General features: G+C 54.2%; 1 pseudogene; it reads left to right on the forward strand.

The window, feature by feature from the left end:
• Positions 1–17978: 17978 nt before the first annotated feature.
• Positions 17979–18951, forward strand: part of LOC113462259 — a 6609-nt pseudogene continuing 5636 nt past the window's right edge.

Genomic DNA, 18951 nt, shown 5'->3' on the forward strand with positions numbered 1-18951 from the left:
GATTACAGTTGGATTGTTTTCCGGGCTCACAATCCAAAAACCTAGTTGGTTTTACGGGCTCACCAACGAACCTATACACTTGGTTTTGCGGGCTCACCAACGAACCTATACACTTGGTTTTGCGGGCTCACCAACGAACCCATACACTTGGTTTTGCGGGCTCACCAAGAACCTTGTTGGTTTTGCGGGCTCACCAACGAACCTATACAACTTTGGTTTTACGGGTTCACCAAAAACCTTTGTTGGTTTTGCGGGCTTACCAACGAACCTTTACAAAGTGTTTAAGCAAGTGAAAATAAAAGATTTAACTCCTAAATGAGCATATAAGACAATATGAACAACAAAGAAGAGTTTAGAAAGAAATTATCGCTTTGAAGTTGCTTTGCTCTTCTTTGTCAAGGAAGCTTCACTCTTCAATGGGGGAAGGAGCTCTTGATGCCTCTTTGAATCTGCTCAATCCCTTTCTTTTGATTCTTGAATGAAGCTCTTGAATGAAGCTTGCCTTGCTAGGGTTCTCTCTTGAATGCACTTGATGTATTTTCCCCAAAGCTTTCTTCCTCTGATGAATACTCCCTCTTAAATACTTCTTCAACCTCCAAATAGTCCTTTCTGACCGTTGGATTGAAGAAACTAGCCGTTTATAGCCGTTGGGAGTCCAAAAAGCATTTCTGCACAACTAGCCGTTATGTTCAGCCCGTGTTTGGGTCGGCTCAACCTGTCCTTGGGTCGACCCAACCTTCACTTGGGTCGACTCAAACATTCCTTGGGTCGACCCTCTCAGAAAACACAGAAACTTGAAATTCAGCCTTCTGTTGCCTTGGGTCGACCCAACCTTTCTTTGGGTCGACTCAAACCTTGGGTCAGCTCAACATTTTTCTTGGGTCGACCCAAACTCAGAAAAATCAGAACCTTGAATTTCAGCCTTTCTTCACTTGGGTCGACTCAACCTTTCTTTGGGTCGACTCAAGGTTTACTTGGGTCGACTCAACTTCTTCTTGGGTCGACCCTCTCAGTAAATCCAGAGAGCATTCTTCCTTTGCATTTTGAGGTTCTTTGGAGGTTGGGTCGACTCTTGCTTACCTTGGGTCGACCCAACTCACTGTTCATTTGTGCTGTTTTTGCAGGAGTGTGCCAGATGATTCCTCGATGTGCCGGGGTCGACCCAATCAACCTATGGGTCGACTCAATCCACACTTTGCTGCATTCTCAAGGTTAGATTCATCCAAATGAACAAGACTATATATATATTCTCAATTAAGCAAATGCACTGAGAGTAATGAACTTATAAATGAAGTATCAATTTAACTTATAGCATGCTCTAGATAATTACTTGTTAATCATCAAAATAACACTATCATCCTCATCCTCTAGACAAGCTTGGGGATCATAGTATAAGCCATGTTCTTCTTGTAGCTCGGATCCAAGTTGACTCAATTTAAAAACCCCGAACTACTCGGTACCTCGGCAGTTGACCAACCATTACTTTAGTCCCAACTAGATTTACCTTTATTTAACCCATTGAATCCTCCTAGCTCAGACTGACCTGAGCAGTTGGGCACTATCACCCAACTAACTTGATCTGGGGGCATTAGACCGTAGTATTCATTTTTGACTTTTCAAATTATATTAAAATTTATAATATATTAATGATATTAAAAAGGTGTATCTGACACGTCTGCCTAAAGTGGGATTTAAAACGAAAAGAGGTAACCTAATACTTCAAAGTGTATTTTCTAAATTATTTGACAAAATAATAATTAGTTGATTAAATTCTGATATTTTGTTTTGTACTTAGTAGAACGGGCAGGCATGTTAATAATTATTTTAAAATTATGTATATATTATGAAATCTGAAAAATGTGACTGATAAATTATGAAAAATCTGTTTTGTATGTATGTATTCTCAGTGAGCAACATAATACCTCAGAGTGGGGTCAAAGCATGTCAAATATTTAATTAAAATATAAAATAATGACTGAAAAATAAATCAAAAATAAATATATTTTTTAAAATTTATTAAGTATTTTCATAAAAATTGTATTAGGATCTCAACATCAATAAGCTATTGCTATGTAACTTAGTGACATGGGTCGTACAAAGTGCCAAAAACCGTTATTATTAACCACCGGTGGCAATGGTGTCTGTTGCTGGTGGTCCAAACCGAGAACGATTGGCACAGCGGTGTGAACGGGATTCCGTCTGAGTTGCCTTGGTTGGTGTTGATTGCGCTCCACCTTCCACCGGAAAACCTGCAAGCAAGCCTCGCACCACCACTGGGGTAGTGGGGGCCCTCCGACGATCAAGTCAGAGGAGATTGGAGGAGAAGGAGAGATAATAGTAGCAAGTAGGAGAATGCTCTGGAAGTTCTTGCTTACTCCCCCCCTTCTCCCCCCAGCCACATATATACCAGGCTGGGGGTCCTTCTGGGGGGTTGGTCATCGTGTGGTACGATGGAGTTGCCACTGACATGGCCGTTACAGGGCGTCGTGGGGCAGCGCTGGGTACGGCCATGACAGGGCGTAGTGGAGCTCCGCTTTGTACGGCTGTTACAGGAGATCGTGGAGCAGCGCCGGATACGACCGTTGCAGGGAGTAGTGGAGCAGAGGGTCGCGGCGTGCTTCAGGGGAACAGCCTGTCGTTGTCGAGAGATTGCCGACTCGGGGTCGGATTGCTGGATCAAGGGGCAGCCGACTCGGGGTCGGGCTGCGAAGCCGAAGATATCCGACTCGGGGTCGGACTGCTGGATCAAGGGGCAGCCGACTCGGGGTCGGGCTGCGAAGCCGAAGATATCCGACTCGGGGTCGGGTTACTGGATCAAGGGGCAGCTGTAGTCTTCTTGGGCGCGCGTGCCGGTCACGTGGGGCATGGTGGCTGAGTTCCCCCGTAACAGTAGCCCCCCACTTCCGAGCCTGGAACCAGAAGGGGAACGGGTGAAGGAAGTGATGCTTCGAGATTGCCGCCATCCCTCGGAGAGGCGCGCGCGCTTCGAGCTCCCCGCCTTCTTTATGGCGTATGGCGGTTGTTGCTGACCTGGCAGTCTGAGGATTTCGGCGGACATCCTTCCTTAATGGCGTCGATTCGCCTTTGGGGCGCGAGCGACCCTTCGACAGCCAGGCGTCCTCTGGCGTCACCGAGGCGTCACCCACCTTTCCGCCTATTTAACCGGGGGTCCTCCTCCGTCCGCCTTTCTCTTTACAGACATCTTCGAGTTTCTCCTTTGCGCTGCCGTCATCGCCGTCGGACTGTTCGCTTGCTCCTCCTTTGACGCTCTCGGAGCCGTTCTTCCTTCTCTTCCGGTGAGTTACCCCATTCTTTAATTTAGGGCTCTCCATACTATCCTTTTGTATTAGTGTACTCCAGTCGTTCCGGTCTTTTCCCCCTTCTTGACCCTGTCCTAACCGTAGATTCACTGGCCATTAGGGATGGGTGAAGTGAGAGTAGACCGCATTAAGTCGGAGTTGGTCGCCGAAGACCTAGATAGGTTCGTGGCTCGATACCACCTTCCCGAGGCCTGCAATGTTACACTCCCGGGGCCTGAGGAGAGGATGTCCCATCCTCCTCCAGGGAAGGTTGCCATCAATGAGGGCATTCTTCAGGCCGGGTTCCGCTTTCCCCCCTCGGACTTAGTCGTTCAGGTGCTTCGGGGTTTAAGAGTGGCGCCGACGCAACTGGTGCCGAACTCATGGCGCGCCCTGACGGCCTTTCAGGTTCTCTGCCGCATGCACGAGGTTCCCGCCACCCTGAATGTCTTTTGGGAATGCTACGGCCTGAGCAGCCACCCCCAGGATAAAGGGTGGTGGTGCTTTGCGGCGCGGCGAGGGTGCGGCCTCGTCAAGGAGGCTCCTACCTCCATTCACGGCTGGAAGGGGCGCTTCTTTTTCGTTGACGCAGATCCCTCTTGGGGAATCAGGGCAACCTGGGAGACGCCGATGAAGTCCCCGATTGGCCTATCGAAGTTGTCGAGGGAGGAATCCGATGGCGTCGCCGTCTTGAAGGAGTTGGTTGCCGAGGGCCGGCTCCCCCCGGTGGCTCGCCTTATTTCCGAGGATACCTTGGTGAACGTCGGTCTGAGCTCGGTCCCCGCTGACCGTGAGCCCGCCACCATTTCTTTTTTAGCTCCTTTCTCCTCTTTCGTCTCGTTCTTTCCTTCAGTTTCTCAACCTCCGACCACCTCGTCCTTTTTGCAGAGATCGACGACGTCATGCGGTTGGACAAGGCAACGGCTGTTGGTAGGACGTCCCTACTGGAAGCAGTCCGGAGGAAGAAACGAGCTCCTCCGAGCGGGGCCCCACCGGCGAAGAAGTCCCGCCGGCAGGCGACTCCGACGCCGACAGACGGGTCCGGACCCGCCGATCAGGGGGACGCCGCGGGCGCGGACCGGCAGTTGATGCTGTATCAGCCCTCCGACGCCGAGACTACCGTTTCTCCGGAGGCATCACCCGGACGCGCCCGGGATGGACGGGTTGGACGTGATCGGTCCCCAGCCCAGCATTCGACTCGGTCGGCTCCGGATGATACGAGGAGGGACGCGCCGAGGCCCCGGCCGAGCGGGACCCTGTCAATTTCAGGGGCGGTCCCCGCCCCGAGCATGGTCAGCATGACTCTTCCCCAAGCGATGGGTAAGGGTAAGGCTGCAGAACCACCGTCCGACTCCGGGGAGAAGTCGGGGTCGGCCTTCACTTTCGCCGGCGCCCGAAACCTCATCGAGACGGTGCTGCTGGAGAAGGACCGCAGGCGGGTCCGGGAGATGAGGGTCCCTGACGTTGGGGCTGCCAGCTGCGTCTGTCTCATGTCGGTGAGTGTTCTTTTGGTCGCTTTCATCATTTATAGGCTCTGTTGATCCCCGCCTGACGCCCTCATTTTTCCTATCTCTTAGCTTGCCCAGTACATGATCCGCCTGGAGGAGTGCTACGAGGAACAGGCGAGGCTTCTGGCGAGGGCCGAGAGCCAACTGAAGGCAGTAGAGGAGGGAGGTCAGGCTGCGGCGGGGAGGACGACCAGGGACCTCGAGACGAGGCTCCAGGTGGCCGAAGAGCGGGCACTCGGCTTCGCCACCCTCGAGAAGCAACTGTTGGAGGCTCGGGAGCAACTCAAGGTTGCCTCGGATCTCGAGGGCGAGATCAAGAAGGCGGAGGAGCGGGCCGAGAAGCAGTCCCGGAAGGCTGCCGACTACCGGGAGAGGTGGGAGAAGGCCCAGCGGTCAGCCGACAACGCCCGCAACCGGACCCGGTCTCTTGAAGCCAAGCTGGGCGAATTGGAGTCGGCCTTGGAGAAGTCCCGCGCGAGCGACCAGGAGCTTCATTCACGCCTGGAGGAGGCTGAGGCTGCTCGCATCGCTGCCGAGGCGAAGCACAAGGAGGCCCAGGCTGATCTGCTGAGGGTCTCCTCCGAGGCGGATGACCGGATTGTAGCGAAGGTCTTGGAGGCAAAAGCTCAGATTATGGAGCGAGCAGAGGCGGCGCTGGCCGAGAAGAGTGCGGAGATCGGGCGTCAGGCGGTACAGGCTTATCGTCAGTCCGCCGAGTTCACCCGTGACATGTCGGGGGTGGTACAGGCCTATCGTCAGTCTGACGAGTTCGTCCGTGACATGTCGGACGCGGGGTCCGACTCCTTTGTCTTAGGCTTCGAGGAAGGCCTGGCAAGGGTGTCGGCTAAGTACCCCGAAATTGACCTGAGTGGGATCTCCCTTCTCGACTCCCCTCCGGCGCCATTGCCTGTTGATTCTCCAACCGTCTCCCTACCCCTTGCAGACGTGCCGGGCGTTCCCGACCCGGGGGTTCCTCCAAGCTGACCCTCTGTACTTTTCTTTGTGTGTTGGCGTTTTGCCAGGTTGTACGGGTCTCGGCCCTGAAACAATGAAAGTTAATGCAAATAGAGTTTCTTCATTTCACTTTCGTCCTTCTTCTTTCTAACTCTTGGTAGCGTCTCGCTGACTCTCGACTCTTGAAATTCTTCCGGCGCTAGGCCAGGTATCTGAGGGTTAGGCCTCAGAAAATTCTTCCGGCGCTAAGCCAGGCATCCGAGGGTTAGGCCTCAGGAAATTCTTCCGGCGCTAAGCCAGGCATCCGAGGGTTAGGCCTCAGGAAATTCTTCCGGCGCTAAGCCAGGCATCCGAGGGTTAGGCCTCAGGAAATTCTTCCGGCGCTAAGCCAGGCATCCGAGGGTTAGGCCTCAGGAAATTCTTCCGGCGCTAAGCCAGGCATCCGAGGGTTAGGCCTCAGGAAATTCTTCCGGCGCTAAGCCAGGCATCCGAGGGTTAGGCCTCAGGAAATTCTTCCGGCGCTAAGCCAGGCATCCGAGGGTTAGGCCTCAGGAAATTCTTCCGGCGCTAAGCCAGGCATCCGAGGGTTAGGCCTCAGGAAATTCTTCCGGCACTAAGCCAGGCATCCGAGGGTTAGGCCTCAGGAAATTCTTCCGGCGCTAAGCCAGGCATCCGAGGGTTAGGCCTCAGGGAATTCTTCCGGCGCTAGGCCAGGCGTCCGAGGGTTAGGCCTCAGGAAATTCCGCTCGTTGGTCGGCCAAGGCTGGCGCAAGCCGAGGCGACCGGTCGGGGCTTCAAGCTAGTCTGCTCCCGGGATGATCATCGGGTTAGCCTGGCATCCGAGGGCCGAGCCTCGGAAAATTCCGCTCGTTGGTCGGCCAAGGCTGGCGCAAGCCGAGGCGACCGGTCGGGGCTTCAGGCTAGTCTGCTCCCGGGATGATCATCGGGTTAGCCTGGCATCCGAGGGCCGAGCCTCGGAAAATTCCGCTCGTTGGTCGGCCAGGGCTGGCGCAAGCCGAGGCGACCGGTCGGGGCTTCAGGCTAGTCTGCTCCCGGGATGATCATCGGGTTAGCCTGGCATCCGAGGGCCGAGCCTCGGAAAATTCCGCTCATTGGTCGGCCAGGGCTGGCGCAAGCCGAGGCGACCGGTCGGGGCTTCAGGCTAGTCTACTCCCGGGATGATCATCGGGTTAGCCTGTCATCCGAGGGCCGAGCCTCGGGAAATTCCGCTCGTTGGTCGGCCAAGGCTGGCGCAAGCCGAGGCGACCGGTCGGGGCTTCAGGCTAGTCTGCTCCCGGGATGATCATCGGGTTAGCCTGGCATCCGAGGGCCGAGCCTCGGGAAATTCCGCTCGTTGGTCGGCCAAGGCTGGCGCAAGCCGAGGCGACCGGTCGGGGCTTCAGGCTAGTCTGCTCCCGGGATGATCATCGGGTTAGCCTGGCATCTGAGGGCCGAGCCTCGGGAAATTCCGCTCGTTGGTCGGCCAAGGCTGGCGCAAGCCGAGGCGACCGGTCGGGGCTTCAGGCTAGTCTGCTCCCGGGATGATCATCGGGTTAGCCTGGCATCCGAGGGCCGAGCCTCGGGAAATTCCGCTCGTTGGTCGGCCAGGGCTGGCGCAAGCCGAGGCGACCGGTCGGGGCTTCAGGCTAGTCTGCTCCCGGGATGATCATCGGGTTAGCCTGGCATTCGAGGGCCGAGCCTCGGGAAATTCCGCTCGCTGGTCGTGCGCCTGTCGCTTGCCGCCCGACGGGATTTCTCCGTGGCCAGCTGCGATCGTGTTTCTCCTCCTCTCCAAGCGTTGCCTGGGGAACACCAGATGGGCATTAAATGCTAATTGAGGGGTTACCTGGGAAATCGGATCGCCAGTTGCTGCTTGCGAGGAGTGTCAGTTAAGCGGCCGCGATACGCGCGTTCTTCGAGGCGGATGCGGCCTGGGCGCGAGCGGAGATACGTGGACCTAGGGGTACAGGCCACCCGGAGTGTCCTGCACAAAGAATGCGATTAAGGAGAATGACGCTTAGGAAATCGCGGGAAGATACGCCTCGAGAGCCGGATCGGCCCCGGATTCAATGCGCCCGCCTTTATTGGAGCCACCCGCATCGGAACGACCGGGGGGCCGCAGTTTGGCTATAAATATAGGTGCAGGTGCGATGGAGCCTGCCAAGCCGGAGCTGTTCAGATTGCCATGGATCGTGGGCCTCCTCTCCGGCGCATGGTTGAGAGACCCCTATCGAAGGAACGGGAGGCGCGCCCTTCGCGACTTCCGCCAATTAGCCGTTTCATCTGGGATCAACAAGGAGGTTCTCCCCGGCGGAACTCCGCTCTAGGCGTTTCATCCGGGATCACGTCTCCCCTCCTTGAAGTTCGGCCTCCCGATTGAGCTCTGCACCAGACGCTTGATCCGGGACCGCGCCTCCATATGCTCTTCTCCCTTGTATTCCTTCTCTCCCCTAACACTGGGGAGGACCGGAATATCCCTTGGAGGTGGCGTTCCCCTGGAGGCAGCGGGAGCTTCTTCTGCGGCGGCTCCTCGTCTTTTTCGTGAGGCGTGGATGGCGCCTCTGGGTAGGAGCAGTGTGGACTTCTCCTTCGTCCACTTCTTCTTCATCCGCGCCGGCTCTTCGTCTTTTTCGTGAGACGCCGATGGGGCCTCCGGTTGGAAGCACCCACTTCCGGCGGGATTGCAGCCGCTTCAGATGGAGGTTTCGGGATCCCAGATCTTCAGCTCCTCGGAGTCTTCACCTCTTCTTTACTTTCTTTACACCCTAATTCCCCTCTGGGAATTCCTTGTAATCATACGAGCACGCCATTGTAACCAGAAATTATTGAAATGAAAAGTGTTATACATTTTTGAACTGTCTTTCTGGCATTGTCGTTCTACTGGTAATACATCCGCAGGTTAGCGGAATTCCAGCTCCTTGGAATTTCTCGACCATCTAGGGCCTCCAACTGGTAGGAGCCAGGTCGGTTTACCCAGCGAACCCTATACGGGCCTTCCCAATTTGGCGCTAGCTTTCCACCTTCCGCAGGTTGAGATGCTTTAGCTCGCCTTAGCACCAGATCTCCGATTCTGAAAAGCTTCGGTCGGACCTTGGAGTTGTAATATCGGGCCACCCTCCGCTGATACATCGCCATCCGAACCTGCGCCATTTCCCTCGCTTCTTCCAAGAGATCCAGGTTCCCTCGGAGTTGCTCCGAATTGGCCTCGGGTCGGTGCGCGGCCACCCGAGGTGAGGGGAGTCCGAGCTCCACGGGGACAACGGCTTCCGTGCCATAGGTTAGGCTGAAAGGCGTCTCCCCGGTAGGGGTCCGATGCGTGGTCCGATACGCCCAAAGGACATTCTCGAGTTCTTCGACCCAAGCTTGCCCCGTCCGACCGATTCGCGCTTTGATTCCTTGGAGGATTGTCCGATTTGTGACCTCGGCCTCGCCGTTGGTTTGGGGATGCGACACAGATGTGAACCGATGCTCGATCCCGAACTCCTCGCAGAAGTCACGGAAATGCTTGTTGTCGAACTGTCGACCATTATCCGAGATGAGGACCCGAGGTACCCCAAATCGGACAATGATGTTCTTCTTCACGAACTTCCGGACTTGCGCCTCCGTGATAGTGGCCAGCGGCTCTGCCTCCACCCACTTGGTGAAGTAGTCGATTGCAACAATCAAAATTTCCGCTGAGCTGAAGCGACGGGGAATGGTCCGAGGATATCCATTCCCCACTGGGCGAAGGGCCAGGGTGCAGTGATTGGTGCCAAGGGGACAGAAGGGACTCTCTGGACGTTGGCGTGGCGCTGGCAGGCGTCGCATTTCCGTACATGATCCTTTGAGTCCTCCAACAAGGTAGGCCAATAATAGCCTTGCCTCATGATCTTGTGTGCCAAGGACCTAGCCCCCAAGTGTGATCCGCAAACGCCTTCGTGGACTTCGCCGAGGACGTAGGCCGCTTCCGAGGGGCAGAGGCACTTTAAGAGGGGGGCGGTGAACGAGGTCCGATACAGCCTCCCTTCATAGAGTACGTAGTGGGCGGACTTCATAACAAGTCGCCGAGCTTGATCTTCGTCTTCAGGGAGGATCCCTTCGGCGAGGTAGGCGACAAGCGGGTCCATCCAAGACGGCTCCGGATCAATCGCCATCACCGCTCCAGCCTCGCCGATGCTCGGGGCATCCAGGGTCTCCAGGTAGATCGCCCTCGACAAGTTGTGCGCGTCTGCGCCCACTAAGCGGGACAACCTGTCGGCCCTGGCATTTTCACTTCTCGGGACCTGCTGGATGTCGACACTGCCGAGGTCGGAAATGAGTGCTTGCACCTTCCGGACGTAATTCTGCATGGTCGGGTTCCGAGCCTCGAACTCCCCACGGACCTGCCCGACCACCAGCTGGGAGTCGGTGAAGACCTTCAGGCGCCGGATGCCGAGTTCCTTGGTGAGTTTGAGTCCCGTGACTAGGGCCTCGTACTCCGCCTCGTTGTTGGTCACTGGAAATCCGAACCTCAAGGCATACTCGGCTATCACTCCATCAGGACTGGTAAGGACCAGCCCGGCCCCTCCACCTTCGGGGTTCGACGATCCATCGATGTGAAGCGTCCAAATCGGGAGGTTGAGGCTGGGTGTTTCCGGCGACCTAGGTTCCGCCTCCTGCACCGTGCACTCAGCGAGGAAATCCGCGAGCACCTGGGCCTTGATGGCGGGTCGGGGCTGGTAGCGGATGTCGAACTCACCAAGTTCTACTGCCCACTTCACCAGCCGTCCCGCATTCTCAGGATTGCTGAGGATCTGCCGCAGCGGTTGATCGGTCAAGAGGGTGACAGAATGGGCCTGGAAATAGGGGCGAAGCCTCCTGGTCGCGGTCAGCAGCGCGAAGGCGATCTTTTCAGCCTTCGTATACCGCGTCTCGGCATCCCGTAGGACCCGGCTGATGTAGTACACAGGCTTCTAGAGCTTTGCCTCTTCCCGAACCAGTACCGCACTGACTGCGGTTGGGGAGACCGCCAGATAGAGGTAGAGCATCTCCCCTTCTTGCGGCTTGGACAGCAGGGGAGGAGGCGCCAAGTATTCCTTGAGCTGGTCGAATGCTGCTTGACATTCGGCCGTCCAGAGGAAGTCTTTCGGGCGTTTCAACACCTTGAAGAAAGGTTGGCAGCGTTCGGCCGATTTTGCCACAAATCGTCCGAGCGCGGCGACCCTCCCAGCGAGCTCCTGAACCTCCTTCACTTTGGTCGGAGGGGACATATCTTGGATGGCCTTGATTTTGTCCGGGTTGGCTTCGATCCCCCGCTGGTTGACAATGAAACCGAGGAACCTCCCGGCCGAAGCGCCAAAGGCGCACTTCGCTGGGTTCAGCTTCATGCAAAACTTCCGCAAGGTGGCGAAAGTCTCCTCCAGATCCGCGATGTGCTGGTCTGTATGGCGGCTCTTCACCAGCATATCGTCCACGTACACCTCCATGTTCCGGCCGATTTGCTCTTTGAAGATTTTGTTGACGAGGCGCTGGTAAGTGGCGCCAGCATTCTTCAGACCGAAGGGCATTACCTTGTAACAGTACAGCCCCCGGTCTGTTATAAAGGCAGTTTTCTCCTCGTCCTGTGGAGCCATCATTATCTGGTTGTAGCCGGAGAAGGCGTCCATGAAAGACAGCAGCTGATATCCGGAAGTCGCGTCGACCAGTTGGTCTATCCGCGGAAGCGGAAAGCTATCCTTGGGACACGCCTTGTTCAGGTCGGTGTAGTCGACGCACATCCTCCACTTCCCGCTCGCCTTCCGGACAAGTACGACATTTGCCAGCCACTCGGGGTAGCTCACCTCCCTTATGAATTCTGCCTCCAAGAGTTTGTCTACCTCCTGGTCGACCACCCGGATCCGATCCGGGGCACAGTGTCTCTTCTTCTGTTTTACTGTCGGTGGGTCGGGTCGACGTTGAGGGCGTGAGAAATGACCTCCGGGTCGATCCCAGGTACATCGGCCGCCGACCAGGCAAACACATCGACATTGGCTCGGAGGAATTCCACCAACCGGGCCCGAGCTCCCAGGTCGAGATTGGCGCCGACCCGGATCGTCCTGTCAGGGCGACCTTCCTCGAGGGGAACTTCGATCACACCCTCGGCCGGCTCCCCGTGCCGCAAGGCCACCTCGTCTCTGGCGTCGAGGGACTCGACGCTTAAGGTTTCTACGGGCTTCTTCCCTTTGAGAGTTGCTAGGAAACATTGCCTTGCGGTCGGTTGGTCACCTCGGACCTCTCCAATCCCGGCCGCCGTGGGGAACCGCATGAGCAAGTGGTACGTAGAGACCACCGCGCGAAGGGCGTTCAGTCCGGGTCGTCCGAGGATAGCGTTGTAGGCCGAGGGAACACGGACGACCAAGAACCCGAGCCGCACCGTGGCTTCTGCGGGTGCAACGCCCGCAGTCACAGGCAGCTCAACGACACCTTCGGCCGTGATAGCGTTACCAGTGAATCCTATGAGGGGGGTGGATGTTTTGTGCAACAATTGTCTGGACAAGCTCATCTTTTGGAAGGCCTCGTAAAACAAAATATCAGCTGAGCTTCCACTATCCACAAGAACACGCCTTACATCATAGTTTGCCATAGTGAGGGAGATCACCATGGCGTCATCGTGGGGGGTCTAAACCCCCTTTACATCTTCATCACAAAAAGTGATTACATTACCGACCCTCTGCCTCTTTGCGACGGCTGCCCCTGACGCTTCGGTCGAGCCCCCTGCGTTCCTCTCGGGCCGGGGGCAGCCCCCAGTGATAGTGTGGATCACGCCCGCGACGGGTCGATTCTGCTCCCGAGGCTCCTGAGGGCCGGGTCGGCCGGACGCGGGTCTGCGGGGGGACGTCGGTCGTTCACATATCGACCGAGACGCCCTCGGCGGATGAGAGCCTCGATCTCGTCCCGAAGCTGGAAGCAATCTTCGGTGTCATGGCCGTGGTCCCGGTGGTACTCACAGTACGCCCGAGAGGGCCTCCTCAAAGGAATCTTCTTCATCTGTCTCGGGACCGGGAGGTCCTCCCGCCCCTTGATTTCCATGAGGATCTGGGCCCGGGGAGTCAGGAGAGGAGTGTACCGGTTGAAACGTCGGGGCGGAGAACGAGGGCGTAGGGCGCCGTGGTTCCTTGCCGGCGACAGGCTTCTGCGTCGACGTTGAGGCGTCGGGCTCCTCCTCTGGCGTGCTTTTTTTCGCCTTTTCTTCCCGAGCTTTGGAGGGATCTCGGCGGCCTCCTTGCTCCGGTGGGCGGACGCCGAGGCTTGCCGGCGACAGGCTTCTGCGTCGACGTTGAGGCGTCGGGCTCCTCCTCTGGCGTGCTTTTTTTCGCCTTTTCTTCCCGAGCTTTGGAGGGATCTCGGCGGCCTCCTTGCTCCGGTGGGCGGCCGCCTCCTCGGCGTCCGCATACTGGTTCGCCCGGGACAACAGCTCCGGAAAGCTCCGCGGCAGGCGTTTGTCCAGGGAGAAGGTGAGTCTGCCCTTTCGGAAGCCACGCTTCAGGGCTGAAAGAGCCACTTCCTGGCTCAGGTTCCGGACTTCCAGCGTAGCCTTGTTGAAGCGGGTAAGATAATCCCGCAAGCTTTCTCCCTCGTTTTGCCGGACATCAAAGAGGGAGTCGGAGACCAGTCGCCGCCGGCTACTGACGGCGAAATGGGTGATGAAGAGGCGAGTAAACTGGTCGAAGGACTGGATTGAGTTAGCCTCCAAGCCGGCGAACCACGCCCTTGCCGGGCCACGGAGGGTCGCCGGGAAGGCCTTGCAGAGGAGAGGATTCGATGCTCCGTGGAGGAGCATAAGGGTCCTGAAACTCTCGACGTGATCCCGCGGGTCCGCCGCCCCGTCATAGGGCTCGATCGCCGGTATTTTAAACCCCGGCGGATTCGAGGTCCGCAGGATCCTCGAGGCAAGCGCCGGCTGGGAGGAGATCTCCAAGTCGGCGAAGGAATCTTTGGAGTGGCCCTTCAGGACCTGGAGTTGTCGGTGGAGATCGTCCACCCGTCGGTCCAGGGAGCGCGACCGATGAGTGGGAGACAAGGTGCACCGAGAGGGGGACCGACTGGAGCGCGGGTTCCTTGAGGACTGGGGGGTCTGGGAACGCGCCCGGGCCCGCCTCTCGTACCCCGCGCAGCTCCGATGGGAAGGTCCCGGCAGAATGGACCGTGCTCGAGAATCTTCCTCGCGCCGGCGCTCCTCCCCATGGGAGAGGAAGGAGCGCGAGTTGAGGAGGACAGGTGAGCGCTCAGGGAGCAGCGGCTCCTGGGCCCGCTGCGGCGCCCGAGACATCACACCCTGCAGGTTCTGCACTGCCTCCGCGAGGGTGCGAACCTGCTGGGCTAACTGGTCGAACTGAGCGGCTTCGACCATCTGAATGGGGGGTGGAACGGTGGAGTGTTGCTGAGAATGTGTTGGAGACGCAGCGGCCTCCCGGCCGGAGGCGCGAGAGGCCCCGCGACCGGAGGCATTGGAAGCTCCACGACCACCTCGCCGTGCCATTACGATCGCTCTGAGATTCGGCCCTTCCTCTAGCGCCAACTGTTGCTGGTGGTCCAAACCGAGAACGATTGGCACAGCGGTGTGAACGGGATTCCGTCTGAGTTGCCTTGGTTGGTGTTGATTGCGCTCCACCTTCCACCGGAAAACCTGCAAGCAAGCCTCGCACCACCACTGGGGTAGTGGGGGCCCTCCGACGATCAAGTCAGAGGAGATTGGAGGAGAAGGAGAGATAATAGTAGCAAGTAGGAGAATGCTCTGGAAGTTCTTGCTTACTCCCCCCTTCTCCCCCAGCCGCATATATACCAGGCTGGGGGGTCCTTCTGGGGGGTTGGTCATCGTGTGGCACGATGGAGTTGCCACTGACATGGCCGTTACAGGGCGTCGTGGGGCAGCGCTGGGTACGGCCATGACAGGGCGTAGTGGAGCTCCGCTTTGTACGGCTGTTACAGGAGATCGTGGAGCAGCGCCGGATACGACCGTTGCAGGGAGTAGTGGAGCAGAGGGTCGCGGCGTGCTTCAGGGGAACAGCCCTGTCGTTGTCGAGAGATTGCCGACTCGGGGTCGGATTGCTGGATCAAGGGGCAGCCGACTCGGGGTCGGGCTGCGAAGCCGAAGATATCCGACTCGGGGTCGGACTGCTGGATCAAGGGGCAGCCGACTCGGGGTCGGGCTGCGAAGCCGAAGATATCCGACTCGGGGTCGGGTTACTGGATCAAGGGGCAGCTGTAGTCTTCTTGGGCGCGCGTGCCGGTCACGTGGGGCATGGTGGCTGAGTTCCCCCGTAACAGTGTCCAAATACCATATTTAATCACCGGTGGTGCGGCGTCGAAACCAGTTTCTTATAAATTACAAGTCGACAGGGCCAACGAATAATTCTCATTGGCGGGGCCAGATCATAGCCATGCTGAGAATACATACATACAAAATACATAACTTGCCTAGTAAAATTTTCCAAATTTTATAACACATACATAATTTTAAAATAATTATTAATATGCTCGATCCATTTTACTAAGTACAAAATTAAATATCACAGTTTAATCAATTAATTATTAATTTTACCAAAACTTTAGAAAATATACTTTGAAGCATTAGGTTACTTTTCTCTCCTTACTTTAAAAATCCTACTTCAGATAGGCAGATAAGGTTCACCTGTTTAAATATCATTAAAATATAATTAATTTTATTGTTAATTTAAGAGCCAAGCAAAGTCAAAAATACTATTGGACACGACCTCATAATAGATGAATAGGCCCAAGGTGAATACAACCCGAACTCGGCCTACAATGGGCATAGCCTAATAGGATCCGAACTTGGTCCACAATGGGCATGGCTCAACAGGGTTTGAACTCGACCCACAATGGGCACAACCCAATAGAGTGAACAGGGCCCGAACTTGGCCTACAATGGGTATGTCCCAATAGGGCCTAAAATGGCTGAATTAGGCCTAAGTTTGGCCCATAATGGGCATTGCACAATAGGGCCTAAGATGGCTTAATTGGGCCCAAGTTTGGCCCATAATGTGCATGGCCCAACAGGGCCTAAGATGGCTGAACTGGTCCCAAGTGTGGCCCATAATGGGCATAGCCCAATAGGGCCCAAGTTTGGCCTATAGTGGGCACGACCCAATAGGGCCCAAACTCGGCCCAACTCGGCCCACGTTGGCTTTCTTCTTCCCAATGGACAAGGAGGAAGAAGGGAAGGGAAGGAAGAGAGGGAAGGAGAAGCCGACAGGGTGGCCAGGTCTGGGTGGTCAGAGGCCGTAGTCCGGTCGATAGCCAGTCAGCTGTAGTGGCGGTCGACAACCGCTTCGGGGACCGGTGAGATGGAGAAACCAAGAATAATCTTGGTTTGGGGCCGGAACAGAGGAAGAAGAGCAGCTTGGGTTGTATTGGAACAGAAGGACTGGGGACAGGAGAGCTCACCGGTGAGTGGTGGAGAGGAGGGATCTCAGCCGAGAGTGGCTCGGTTTGGCGGCTAGCGGCGGCGATGGCGGAGCTCTCGACGAGATGATGGATCTCGGAATAGTGGAAGTAGGGGAAACCCAAAGAAAAATCCAACGAGGGAGATCCGAGGTGGCGGAGCTCAACTGAGATGGGTGATGGCCATAGCAGAAGGAGGAGATGGGGGAGGAGAGGGAGAAGAAGGCTCGGGTCAGGGCTCTCAAAGGGATGAGGGGGGGTTTTATAGGGCTTTTTGAGCGAATAAGCCCAAGGTCTATTGCACAGGCCACGAGGATCGTGGGCGGATAAGCACCACAAGACGACCGTTCTAACTCTCTGCATAGTCGGGGAGTTTAACCGCCCGCGGAGTCATGCCGATTCCGCGGCCTCTCCACTCCAAGGAAGACGGAGCAGGGGCTCCTCTGTTCTGGTTTTGGGGCCATAAGCTGAAGTCAGCTAGGCCTGCCAGCTTCAACCCATTCAGGCCTATTCTCACAAAGTAAACCTTCCAATGTCACTGGATGGAGCGCATTCTTCATATAATCCATTAGAAAATATTAATTTTCTCATTATAGACCAACAACCCTTGATCCTAGTGGTTCTCATCCCAAGATATAATTTAAAATACAAAAGCTCAGGACTAGGGAACCTTTGATCATTATTCTTCCATCTACAGCAACACTAAATTTTGATAAATACTATCTTGATACATTGTTTTATATTGCTATTGGAACCCCAAACCCCTGACTCAGCTATCTGCATGCACAATTAGAATGGTTGCATCTAGCAAAACTTATCGTGTTCATAAAACTTTTGGTATAACAGAAGGAACAAATATTAATAACCACTATCGTTCTACGATTTAAGGACTCTCCATTGGCACTAAGGCCTAATAATCATCCAATATAATAATCCGTTCAAATTTCTTCCAGACTAAACCTTCTAAGAGAAAAGCTAGAGAGCGACGCCTAGCTTTCCAACACGCTTCCCTTGCCACCTCAAACAGATATCACCAGTATTGCTGTTCTACAGTTAATTTGGATATCCACAAACTTCTCTCTACCCATTCTTATGATCACGTGTCTTCTCTTATTTTATAGGCATCAATTCTCTCTACCCAACAAACCATGACAAGTTTTTCTCAATCATGAGTCATTTTGCTCCAATATCATAAAAAAAAAAAATATGATCCCAAAAGCAAAGACAAGCCAAGCTTGAGAAAACTCAACTTAGCTCAGCTCATCTGCACCCATCGTCACTTCCGATTAGAGCAATGCAAAGTTTGAATGTAAACTTGGGCGGACAATCCAATTATCAACCATCTCGATTTTTTTTATAAAAGAAAAGCTAAAATGCTAATGGATTGAGTCAAAAATTTCCCTAGACCACGTTACTGGTTCCTTGCTAATAACTTAACAGAGACCAGGTCTAAGAAGGAAACTTGCAATACCAAAACAAACTGCCCAACTTGATTAGTATTTATATACCATAAAAATAGCCCACTAGTAGCCTTGTCATTGCACCCTTTTGTAACTGCATAAAAATCAATGCATAAAATAAGCTCTTCTCTGCGTTCTCAAGTTGAGAGCAAGCTTTGGGTGGTCATCCTCTGAAATGGGAGCTTGGACTGCTTCAAAGTTGTCTTGTGACCATCAACTTCCAAAGCTTAGACTTGACCATAATAAATGAGATAGACTAGTAAAAGGACTTATTTATCGTTTGCCTGTTATTAATCCTGAAGTCTATATATATATATGCCAACTGCGAGAGCTTGGCAATGCCAGGAGCTCCAGCTATCTGCTCTTAGTGTCCATCATCACTTCTTCCTTCACCTTGATCCAATCCCATTCGCGAGCAATTGTTTAAAGAAGTTGCCATGTCTGATATAGCTCAAATCCAGCCTCCAACATATGGGAACCTGATCACTATTCTTAGCATCGATGGAGGTGGCATTAGAGGGATTATTCCCGCTATAATACTCGCCTTCTTGGAGGAACAGCTTCAGGTATATAACTAATATGCTTACGTAGCCTCCACTTGGATCGAACTTTCATGTATGGTATGATCTTTCCTCAGAAAAAAAAGAGAGAAAAAAAAAAGAAGAAACTTATGTGGTATGACCTATAATCATCAAGTGGAACCATTTCATAAACCTGACATCATTTTTTTACGTACCCAGATTAGCGAATTAGTTGGCAACTTGATAAAATCTTGTAAAATACAAGCTAGACATGTTGATCAAGTATGTTAAACAATTATTGGAGTCCTGATCATTCCTTTCAAAAGCCAATCTCCTTCCTTTTTATTGAAAGATTTGTTTTTATTCCACGATCATGATTATGCCATGACCATATTCTCAAGGGCCATTCACAAACATTGCAGGCTTCAGTGATTGATGGGTCAATGAGAAATATTTTTGTTATAAAGTTTACTAAACTCCATTTAAATAGTCTTTTTCTTTGTGATTTGTGATATAGTTAGTAACTCCAAGATAATTTTTTGCCTACTTTTTTAGGCTCTTGATGGTTTGGATGCAAGACTGGCAGACTATTTCGACGTGATTGCAGGAACAAGCACTGGTGGCCTAGTAACTGCCATGCTAGCTGCACCAAATGCCAAGAACCGCCCAATCTTTGCAGCTAAAGATATTAAGGAATTTTACCTCGAGCATTGCCCTAAGATCTTCCCGCAGCCACGGTATCACATATCCAATACATCATTCTAGATCTAACTTTATTTCTTGTAGGTATTCATACTTGAGCGCATTTAGT

Source organism: Phoenix dactylifera, unplaced genomic scaffold (assembly GCF_009389715.1).
Source record: "Phoenix dactylifera cultivar Barhee BC4 unplaced genomic scaffold, palm_55x_up_171113_PBpolish2nd_filt_p 002212F, whole genome shotgun sequence".
NCBI classification, from domain to species: Eukaryota; Viridiplantae; Streptophyta; class Magnoliopsida; order Arecales; family Arecaceae; genus Phoenix; species Phoenix dactylifera.